Below are 10,780 nucleotides of genomic sequence, written 5' to 3'. Positions count from 1 at the left end.
TCCCTCCTGCAGGAGATCACTGTCTCCACGACAGTCTGTGACTGATATTACCTTCCTGCCTCCTGGCTCCTTTCCTGGTTCCACTTCCTCTTCTAAATATGCTTCATTTCCTTTCTACTGTCAACCTCCACAAATCACATTGCTGTGGAATATGGAAGCATCAGAGGAAAGACAATATGTGTGCTGGCACCCACCCACTAAATCCACGGGTTCCTCTTGTGTAGGGAGCAGCTGTCCTGGGTCAGGGATTGCTGAGGACCTTGAGGGAGAAAGTGCCAACCACCTCCACATAGCCAGTGTCTGTTCTGAGCCTGAGATGACCATACTCAGGAGACATTTTCACCTTAAGCAACCCCTTCAAATTCCTAGAACTGTTACAGAGGGTGAGGGAAAACTAGAGGATGGTAATTTGTCCAATTTCTCTTAGTGTCTCAGTGAGCCCCTGGTAAATGTACGGCCATGTGACCACATAAAGTACCTGCCAGGGTCAGTGCCCCGACCATGGGAATGAAAGGACTGGGCTTGCCTAAGGATCACAGGGTGGTCGTGACAAGAATGTGATGAGGGCAAGACCAACACCATATGGCTGAAGCACTTGGTTCTAAGAGAAGCAGTGACCCTTAGACCCACTGGCCAGAGTCTCTGCCCTGAGTCTGGTTAATGCCAGGTGACAGCTCAGTGAGGCTGTGAGTACAAGTGTCTGCAACAGGACCAGCAGTTCCTCACACAGTCCTCTAGAATTCCTGCTAGCCATGGAGCATCTGCAGTGCAGCTACACAGTCTTCCCTCGAATGGAAGCATATTTGCCCATCTGATGGGTGAGGTGTGGAGTCTGGGAAAGGACACTGGAGCATATGCAGAATGCCAGAGGGAATATTCTTTACATATCTAGGTGTGGGAGTGGTCTTTAAGGAGGAGCAAGCAGGACAGAAACATGATGTCACATGTCCTAGAAGTTGAATGGGAGGGAGTTACCTCTCATGTACCACATTAGAACTTAGTCTCTGGGTCAGGTGCCTGTAAGAGTTGTTGTGTCCCTCCCAGAATCCATTCATGATAAATCATTAAGAGAAATGTCCCCCAATCTCTCATGCACAATTTCCAAGAACCGCCAAGCAAAGAAAACCAAGACTTGACATTTGGCAATTGTAAAGGTGTGTGTGTGTGCAGGTTTCATGGGAACGATAGTTTAGAGAGCAAAGCAAGGATACACTTTTTCAAAGGCAGCACACTCAAAGCCTACAGGCGCAATTCCTTTTGATATGTCATTCAAATATGAAATGAGCAAATCCGACTTCTACACATATTTCCCTGTTCTGACTTCATGTGCATCTTCATAGTCTCCAGATCATCAGATACAACCGAACTGTTACCTGGAACCCTCTCCCATTGTTTCCCACCTGAGTGCTGTTCCCTACCTGGAAAGTCTTCTCCCTCACTCCTGGGATCCTGGAGGCTCTCCACAATAAAATCTATAGACACATAAACATGAGCAATCCTGTTATTGGAGAGAGAAGCCCATTCCTCCTACTCTAGTTGAGGTTGTGGTGGGTCATACAGCACCTCCCTGATTTTTTCTGTGTGTTTTCAGAAATTTGTTGGGCTTGGTGGAATTGGAGTCCTTCAATAAGACATTGATCACAGTTGCATATCTGAATTGTGATAAGAGCTGCCATGGGAATCACTGTTCACACTCTCAGTTTACAAGCCTATTATAGCTTTCACAACCAAACTTAGCAGCCCAATTCTAACTCTTATGCATACATGTGAAATGTGTCTAGTGTGACTGAGCAATTTGGTGTTTTCTTTCATTATAATTAATAGAGCTAATTATTTTTTTAATTTTTTAAATTTATTTATGATAGGCACACAGTGAGAGAGAGAGAGAGAGAGAGGCAGAGACACAGGCAGAGGGAGAAGCAGGCTCCATGCACCGGGAGCCCGACGTGGGATTCGATCCCGGGTCTCCAGGATCACGCCCTGGGCCAAAGGCAGGCGCTAAACCGCTGTGCCACCCAGGGATCCCCAATAGAGCTAATTAGTGATTGAATGAAGTTAGTTATACACAGAGAGATATAGGCTAGTGGCTAGCACCCTCGATAGTAGAGCTGTAGGATCCAAAGATGAAGAAGACATAATTACCCGTCCCTCGTTCCTTGCTGACTAGTATGCTGGCCTGATGGGATCATTCATTTGCAGGTATTTCCTGGGCCCATGCACATATGTCAGGTACTCTATGAGGTCCTGGGACACCAGGTCTTAGAAGCAGAAATGTACAGCTCAATACAACACCTACCAAAATCCCAATGTCATTTTATAGAAACAGAACAGATAATGCTAAAATACTTATGGACCTCACACAGCCAAAACAAACTCAAGCATGAGAAAAAAGTGGAAGCTCCACTCTTCCTGACTTCAAATGCAATTGAAGCTACAATACTCTAACAAATATGATACTGCCATAAAAACTGGCAGGGAGAACAATGGATCAGCATAAAGAACCCCCAAATAAACACACATGGGCACATTTTAAAAAATATTTAAATTCAATTTGCCAACATATAAAACCCAATGTTCATCCCACCACATGCCCTCCTTAGTGCCCATCACCCAGTTACCCCATCTCCCCACCTACCTGTCCTTCTACAACCATTTGTTTGTTTCCCAGTTAGGAGTCTCTCATGGTTTGTCTCCCTCTCTAATTTTTCCCCAGTCAGTTCCCCTCCTTTCCCTTATAATCCCTTTCACTATTTCTTATATTCCTCATATATAAGAAACCATATGTGAAACCATATGATTATTCTCCTTCTCCGATTGACTTGTTTCACTCAGCATAATGCCCTCCAGTTCCAGCCATGCTGAAACAAATGGTGGGTATTCGACCTTTATGGTGGCTGAGTGGTATTTCATTGTGTGTATGTGTGTGTGTGTATATATATATATATATATACACACACATATATATATCTCACATCTTCTTTATCCATTTATCTGTCGAAGGACGTCGTGGCTTCTTCCACATTTGGGCTATTGTGGACATTGCTGCCATGAACATTGGTGTGCAGGTGTCATAGTTTCTTACAGGAGAGTTTCTCTCATTACATCTCAATATCCATTCCCAGCAGAAACCCAGAATCATTGTGGTTCTGCAGACTGAAGCAGAGAAGAATTTCTCACCTTTCATTATTTACATTATCCCTGAGAAAGTGGGTGATGATTAAAAAAAAAAAAAAAAGGAACATTGTCCTTCCTTGCTGCATCCACCTGCAATTAGAGAATAAATGTGAGGAATGTATCACAATATACAGTGTTTACACAGGTCTTTGGTTCTCTTTAGGAAGCCAAATGGGGGGGATCCGTGGGTGGCGCAGCGGTTTGGCGCCTGCCTTTGGCCCAGGGCGCGATCCTGGAGACCTGGGATCGAATCCCACGTCGGGCTCCCGGTGCATGGAGCCTGTGTCTCTGCCTCTCTCTCTCTCTGTGTGTGTGTGTGACTATCGTAAATAAATAAAAATTAAAAAAAAAAAAAAAAAAAAAGGAAGCCAAATGGGAACCAGTGGTTGAGTCAATGGCCCTGGAACAAAACATAGAGGACATGAAAAAAGCTCGAGCATTTCACGCAAGATGTTGCAAGTCCATTTTGATCAGGGAAAATTCACTTTCAAGGACAAACATTGGGGAAAATGCTCACTACCGTACAGTTTGTAACTGATCTTGTCATTCATCAAATACCCTATTGTACCAGGTATCAGGTATTAACACAGTCTTACTTGAAACTCTCTGCACTGAGATAATTCTATATATCATCTGAGATGTCCAGACTCATAATTTCATAGCTTAATTCTATTGAAGGAGAAAAAAAATGTCTCAGACAAATGAGTTTACCTTGGAGGGGGCTGGGGCTTCTACTTCTGCCGTCCAAAGAAGATCTTCTGTCAGGTCCTCAGTGGGAGCTAGGAGGATACATGGAACTGCCAGGGCCCCAGTGATGGTGCTCAGCAACTAGTCAGGGAGCTTTGCTGGATGTAGACACTGTGGGAGTGTGCACGTGGGATGAGTCAGTATGCACTGAACTGCCGCTGGGCCTTCCTCCCTGGTGGACAAAGGGAGGCAGAGTAGAGGAGGAGCAAAGAAATGAGAAAATGGACCTTGGCTTTCTTACCAAGGGAAGCCTATTCAGTGTGAAAGCATTAGTCTAAAAAAAGGTAAACCGGGATCCCTGGGTGGCGCAGCGGTTTGGCGCCTGCCTTTGGCCCAGGGCGCGATCCTGAAGATTCAGGATCGAATCCCACGTCGGGCTCCCGGTGCATGGAGCCTGCTTCTCCCTCTGCCTGTGTCTCTGCCTCTCTCTCTCACTGTGTGCCTATCATAAGTAAATAAAAATTTTTTAAAAATTAAAAAAATAATAAAAAAGGGTAAACCCTAAAATGTATGCTATGTTGTAATGACAGGGGTCCCGACCCCTCCTGTATCTTTGAGGTTCAGCTAAATTTCGACTCACTTCATTGAAAACCAGTTCTTCCCCAAGGATGCTCACAGTCTGCTACCGTACTGATCATATCTTCTGTAAGATTTTGTACTGTACTGGGAGACTGAAATCAATCGTAGGCAAATACCCCATTGTAGTTGTTCACTAATCAGTCATCCTAAAGAAAATCACATACGGAAGATTTGAAATATGGACATTCTAACATTTTAAAATAGTCATTTTTCCTTTTCGTCTTTGGATTCCCCCAAATTAAAGAGGACACCTATGGAAAAGGCTTGACATTGCATGGCAGTTCTCTCAAGTCCATTCAGCAAATACAAAGTTACTTTTCAGGGGAGAAAAGTTTCTGTGAATGAGAATGCTCACTACTCTACATGTTGCAACTGGTGCTGTCATTTTTATTACCTTTTGTTTCAAATGTCAGTTGATTATAGAATTTCACTCAACATGGCCCCAAACAAGGAAAATGCATATAGCATCGCTATTGTGCATTGTCAGATTCTATCTGCATAGGATAAAAGAGAGAGAGAGAGAGAGAGAGAGAGAGAGAGAGAGAGAGAGAGAGAGAGATAGGCAAAGACACAGGCAGAGGGAGAAGCAGGCTCCATGCAGGGAGCCCGATGTGGGACTTGATCCCAGGACTCCAGGATCACGCCCTGGGCTGAAGGCAGGCGCTTAATCGCTGAGCCACCCAGGTATCCCAAGAAGATTCCTTCTTGATTTGAAACACCATCTCCACTCATTCTCCTATTACTGAGCTCCCAGACACTTCCAGAGCAAAGAAATAAAATTTCTTCCAGTTTGTATGCACTTAAAACCCTCAACAGACAGGTTTGTGTGAATTCCCTGAACATTTTGCCTTGTCTCTCTACATGTGAAAGAATGGATTATTCTAAGTAATGAAGAAAAAAGAATATGTTCACCAGTGGCCTGGGTAAAAACATAACCAATGCTTTTCTAAACATATTTTAGATAAGCAACACTCGGATTATATGTGTGCTCTGGCTCCTAATTCTACACCTAATCACACCCATTTTGATCCTGTGGCCATGAGAACTTGCCATGGAAGGTATGTGCCCAGCCTTCAACCCAAGCACAAGTGAACATGATAGTATAAAGAAGAGAGTGTTGCTGATTTAAAGCACGTTTCACAATGAGAGAGGAATGCTAAATAAATTGCAGCAAGGTTTTGAAATTTCCACATGCATATACCAGTTTAAAACATTGCCACTAGTAGAATTACTGCTCCAAAGTCTGTGATACAGGACATGCTGTCTTTCCACACAGGGCCAAGGGCAAGGTCAACATAGGCTGGACTCCTGCCTCCAGCACTATGTGCTGCCTGGAAAGTAAACACATTTAGCAGGCCTTACAGAATGATGATAAGACATTGAAGCCCAAGGTCTACCTTAAATGTTGCTCCATCAAGGAATCTTATCCTCCATTCATACATTAAGATGCATAACTTCTATGCCCCTAGAGACTTTTACACTTCTCCCATAAAGCAATGCAAATGCTTGTAATTACTGATGGATTATGTACAAAGCACCTGGTGATCACTTTTCTTCTTAGCCTTGAAGTTTAGCAGTGAAGGAGGTCAAGGCTATTTGGTTCCTTCCAGCTCTTTGCTTCCCTGAAGGGTGATGGATCATGCTGAAGAAGCCCAACACTGTCTCAAAAACACAAGCCCATGTATCTTCCTTCCTTCAATTATAAATTATGAATTTATAAATCTCTCACAGAGAAATGCTTTCTTCTTAAACTTGGCATCATGATGGAAATAGCTGCCAACATGATTCAACTAGGGAGAATGCTCAACCGTTGGGTGGCTCAACGGTTGAGCGTCTACCTTTGGCTTAGGTTGTGATCTTGGACTCTCAGGATCAAGCCACATCAGGCTCCCTGCGAGGAAGCTGCTTCTCCCTCTGCCTGTGTCTCTGCCTCTCTCTCTCTCTCTCTCTCTCCTTCTCTCATAAATAAATAAAATTTTTAAAAAACATGATTCAACTGAAGAGAACCCATTCAAACTCTTCCTATATTTTTTCAAGATTTTATTTATTTATTCATGAGAGACACAGAGAGAGAGGCAGAGACACAGGCAGAGAAAGCAGCAGGTTCCTCTCAGGGAGCCTGAAGTGGGACTCGATACCAGAACCCTGGGATCACAACCTGAGCCAAAGGCAAACATTCAACTGCTGAGCAACCCAGGCATCTCTAGACTCTTCCCACATTCTAATGGACTTGGATTTCCATATACTTTGCCCCAAGAATCCCAATGTTTGGGATTTGAGGATGCAGCTGCAGGTCTGGCTGGGATGCTGAGTAGTTTAGGGTACATGGACCCATTTCCTTTCTCATTTGTGAGAGAGGAGGAGGGAGCACACTGGGGTAACATTCCCTCTCAGTTTCCAGAATTTGCATGTCCCACAGAGTACAGAGTGGCCCTGGAGAGTGTGAGCAGGAGAGACTTGGTGACCCCAGTGAGCACATACGGAGATGGGAGGGTGGAGAGGGAGTGGGCTGATGGCAGTGGGAGCATTGTGTTCAGCATCTGCATGAAAGGGAACCAGGGTGGTGAGAAGAACAGTGAAGGCAGGAGCAGGTGTGGGGAGTGAGGAGTAAAGGGAGCTAGCAAGTCCAACAAAAGAAGGTTCTGGAAGGATGAGAACAGGAGGCTTCTGTCTCTTTCCTTTTTGCAGGGACTGAGAAAAGAGCCCTGAAATCAAGTGGATGGACTAGGAAGAGAGAGAAAAGTGATATTAGCACTTATGTTACTGTAAAGTATTATGCTGAGCTCCATCTGTATTCACATAAGAGTTAATCACTTCCTTCAGCACCATGTACAATTATGTAGATAATATGAATAAAGACCCAGGAGACTATCTGCAAGCACTCTGGGAATCTCAAAGACAGGAGCTGATTGAAAGAGATGGAGCCCTGGGGTGTTTTTAGAGCATCAGGGGCCCCAAGATAAGGGCATGTTAGGCTGTGTTCCTCATGGGTGTGCTGGAGGAGAATGACCATGGTTGAGAAAACACAGGTATTGCTTCTCCCAGGTGGTCATTGCCTGCTCTTCTCTGCAGCATAAAGCACTGTGTTAGGGGCACTCAGAAGCAATACCTAAATCTTCACACTCAACCCCAGCATCCTGCAAACCTTTAACCTAAATGTGCAAATAAGTAATTTTAGGATCCTTAGGTATCATGATTCAGGGGATCACAGATCTCTTCTTTGCCCTCTCTTTCACTCAGGCAACCTCTATGGTGATGTTTTTTGATTCTTCTGGTCTATCGTGGCCCCATTTCCACTCTGAAATTCCTATCTCCACCTGTACCACTATGGCAGACCTCCTGATTCTTATTCAGCATGTACCCAAAGGCAGTCTAATAGATAGCGCAGTCTCAACATTCCTAAAGCTGAACACCTCTTCTGCAAAGTCTCCCCCTGTCTACCTACTTTTGTTTATTCCCTCTCTGCTAATAGCATGTCCATCCTTCCTGACAGGACAGGAGCCTTGAAGCCAGTGTGGGGTGACCAATGATTTCACATCCTACATCCAAACTGTGGCCAAACCCTGTCAGGTCTATCAGCAAAACATATCCAGTGTCATAACTCTTATCACCACTCCATTGCACCAGTCTGGTCTGAAACCTCCTCTTGATTAGCCTGAATTATTGCAACGTTCTTGTGACAAGGCCTCTTCATCTCCTCTTGCCTTGATGCACAAAGCCTGGTTTCAACAGAGCTGCCTGAGTCACTCATATAAACTGTGGATCATGTCCCTCTTCTGCTCAGAATGCTCCACTGGGTGGTGTCTCACTCAGTGGCCTCCGTGACCCTACACAGAGGGGCCCCACTTCATCTGCCTTTACCCCTGTTCCCCTCCTGTCACTCACCTCACTCTGCCTCAGGACGTCCCACTGCTGCTGGGACGACCAGGCAAGTCCCTGTCCTCAGGCTTCGCACATGTTGCTCCTCTTCCTTCAGCGTCTTCCTCTGCTGGGCTAGGCTGGGTCATATCCATTCCTTCTTAAGGTCTCTGGAGGAGTGTCACCTTCTTAGTATATTAATCCATTTTAATATGTAGCTCCTTCCCTACTCTCAGTTTGCCTTCCTGACTTCTCTTTCTGTTTCTAAAATGCAATAACATTTGCAGATTCCTTTGTTTACCCTCTGCCACCCTTCACGTGAATGAAAACCAAACAAGATGAATTTTTTATGTGGTTTTCACAGCTGGTGCCCTAGGAAAATCCATTGTACATCATCAATACTCAAGAAATCCACATAGAGTGAAGGATTGACCTCATGCTCATTATCCCTGACATCACAATGTCCAGTTAAAATGGGCTCCACAGGGATCCCTGGGTGGCTCAGTGGTTTAGCACCTGCCTTTGACCCAGGGCGTGATCCTGGAGTCCTGGGATCGAGTCCCACGTGGGGCTCTGGGCATGGAGCCTGCTTCTCCCTCCTCCTGTGTCTCTGCCTCTCTCTCTCCCTCTCTATGTCTATCATAAATAAATAAATAAATAAATAAATAAATAAATAAATAAATAAATATTTTTAGAAAATGGGCTCCTCAGCCCTTAGCTATGCTCCCAAACTCCCTGCACTCTGTGCTTTCACATAGACCTCCTTCCAGGCTGACATCAGTGTCATTCTCTTACCAAGATATGACTCACATGTCACCTGCTCAGCGACATCTCTCTTTACCATCCCTTCTTTCTGTTCTCAATTTTCCTTACCAGGAGTCTCTAGTGTATACTTGAGTGATTGCTGTCCATGCTTCATTCCTCCTACCAAATGCTCATTTAACTGAGACCAAACCAGCTCTCTTTCTGTGGTTGTTTTAAATTCCCTAAAACACACCTTTATAGAAATATAAATGGTTAATTATGATAAAGCTTATAATTTGTGGACAAGATCCTTTATTGTGGTTTCCTCTAGAAGAACTGGGCAAGGCGTAGTTAGCAGTCTCAAGATTGGCTAGTTGGAGTTGGTTCTGTGGTCTTTGGTGCATAGAGGCTTCCCCTGCTGTCTGGTATGTGGCCCTGGGTGATTAGGCCAGAGGGCACATGGCCCAGAGTGTGAGAGCCATAGAGTGGGCACCTGGAAGTGTGGGATATGGATGATTGAATGTGTTTGAGAAGCATTTCTGGCAGGAGAGAAATGGGCAAGCAGTAGGCCATGGTAACTTTGGGCATGACATAGGATCCTCCAGAACATGTGTGTCCAGAACAGTAAGTGCATATATGCAGACAGTAAGGCCTCAAGTTCATGGAAGCTAGATACATGGTCAGTACAAAGGCTCAGCTCATATGCTACCTCCTCAGAGAAGTCTTCCCTGCCTGCGTGATCTACAGAGGCAGCCTGTTTGCCCCAAGTCTCCCTAGGAGTTACCTCCTTCATAGAACTCAGGGCTGGTCTTCCTTCTCTGAACCTGGCTGTGGCTCCCCTCATGCAGAGGACAGGTCTTCGGGTGGTTATGAGGCCCTGCATATCTCTTTTCCCATGGCTGCTCCTCTCTCTCCCATAGCAGCTCCCACTATACCTCTGAGCCCTGCTTTTGTCTCCAGACACTGACCCCTTTCACCATGCTGGGTGATGCTTGTTTTAGTCTCCCCTGCATGGTGTCAGCTCCACAGGAGCAGCAGGGCGGTTTGTGTGTCTTACTCATTGATGTGCCTGCAGCCTAGGTCAGTGCCAGCCACATAATAGGGGCTCAGGAACAAGGAATGAACAACTCTTACCACTACTTGAAATGGCCCTGTTTGTGTTTTCATGTATGGAAGTTGTCTGTGCCTCTGGAACATCAGAGATTGGGACCTTAGAAGCTGAATGCCTACCCTCAACATGGGCCTGGCACATGCTACCTACTCAATAAGCACTTGGGGGAATAAATGTGCCAGTAAACACAAGGAACTAACAATGACATTGATAGATATTGACCTCAAGGGACTGTTGAAAACAAGACTACAGGCTCAGAATGGAGTGGTTTATGTTAAGCCCCACATCACCAAACTGAGAATTGACTTATTTACCATTTTGGCTGTTCTAGACATGGAATCTTAACCAGCTACTCAGGAATTACCTCAGGAGCACTAGTTAGGTAACCTGCATGATAGACCCTGCTTCCTCTAATGGAAAATAACCTTGCAGTAATCAACCCTCTTTTTACTTTGTGTACCATCCTAGTCCCACCAAGTTCTAACTACTCCCACCAGGTTCTGGACACTTGAGCTCCTTTGTATCTGCTAGACAGGATGCTGCCTAATTCATGAATCCTTGCATAAA

This window comes from Canis lupus, chromosome 23 (genome assembly GCF_003254725.2).
Source record: "Canis lupus dingo isolate Sandy chromosome 23, ASM325472v2, whole genome shotgun sequence".
Taxonomy (NCBI): domain Eukaryota; kingdom Metazoa; phylum Chordata; class Mammalia; order Carnivora; family Canidae; genus Canis; species Canis lupus.
Note: the sequence above shows the minus strand (reverse complement) of the source record.